The 1,394-nt window shown below is 36.2% G+C and overlaps 1 pseudogene; it reads left to right on the top strand.

Moving 5' to 3' along the window:
- The first annotated feature begins 270 nt into the window (after positions 1-270).
- On the top strand, positions 271-362 carry LOC118883169 (annotated as a pseudogene).
- The last annotated feature ends 1,032 nt before the right edge of the window (positions 363-1,394 follow it).

Below are 1,394 nucleotides of genomic sequence, written 5' to 3'. Positions count from 1 at the left end.
TAAATCCAGGTCAATCTGATTGCCAACCCTAGGCCATTAACTACCGTGTTATACATGTTACTTCCTATAACAACTTAATGAAACCTTTAATTTCTTTAAGAGGGCATAGTCTTCAAATTGGAATGGGTAGAACAGTGGTGTAAGGAAACTTTTCAAGCATTTTGGTCTCAGAATTCTTTCACACTCTTAAAATTTATTGAGGATATCAAAGAGCTTTTGTTTGTGTGGGTTATACTTATTGATATTTACCATATTAGAAACTAAAACTGAGTACTAGCTTTGGCAGCATGTATATTAAAACTGGAACGATACAAAGAAGATTAGCATGGCCTCTGCAAATTTGTGAAGCATTCCAGGATCTGGAACTAACATAGTGTCGTAGGTCAATATACTTCAATTTAAAAAAGAAAGATATTTTATAGCTAAAAAAAAAAGAAATTAAAACTGAAGCATTATTACCTGACATATTTATTAATTAAAAAAATAACAATAATAAACTCACTACATGTTAACATAAATAACATTTTTAATCAAGATGGCTGTGCTTTCCAAAACAAAAATTTAGTGATAAGCATGGCTTTTTAAAAAACAGTTTTTCACATCTTTTTGTTATGTGCCTTAATAGAAAAGGGTTGGATTTTCATACATGCTTCTGTATTGAATCCATTATAATATGGTTTTTGGTTGTAGTATGTAAAGAAAATACGGACTCACATAGATATGTAGTTAGGAAAGGGAGAAGTATGTTAACGGCCTTTTCAGATAATTGTAGATTTTTTGTTGTTGTTGTTAATTAATTAATTAATTAATTTTTGGCTGTGTTGGGTCTTTGTTGCTGCGCGCGGCGAGCGGGGGCTGCTCTTCGTTGCGGAGCGCGGGCTTCTCATTGCAGTGGCTTCTCGTTACAGAGCACGGGCTCCAGGCGTGCGGGCTTCAGTAGTTGTGGCGCACAGGCTTTTAGTTGCTCCGCGGCATGTGGGATCTTCGCGGACCAGGGCTCGAACCGCTGTCCTCTGCCTTGGCAGGCAGATTGTTAAGCATTGCGCCACCAGGGAAGCCCTGTAGATATTTTTATTTGGTACTACCAGCCCATCAAGTTGTAATTTCTTTAAGGTTAGTTACAATGTGGAATTGGAAACCTTCAATGAACTTTTTATATTCAGTTTAATGCAAACACATTGATTTATCCTGTCCTTTGAATGGATCTTTTACCCATGCATGATTTTGTAACATCATGCATGGGTTATTTGGAAAATATTGGTTCACTGAGTTGTGTAGATCTTCCAAATGTTGACACATTTCATTACACAATGTGAAAAAAAAATCACGTTTGCTATTATCACTCTGGGCTCATCAGAAAAGTCTTTAAATATTGGGGAACTGTCAAGTTCATG

The sequence above is a fragment of the Balaenoptera musculus genome, chromosome 16 (genome assembly GCF_009873245.2).
Source record: "Balaenoptera musculus isolate JJ_BM4_2016_0621 chromosome 16, mBalMus1.pri.v3, whole genome shotgun sequence".
NCBI lineage: Eukaryota > Metazoa > Chordata > Mammalia > Artiodactyla > Balaenopteridae > Balaenoptera > Balaenoptera musculus.
This window is presented reverse-complemented; position numbering and strand designations above follow the sequence as displayed.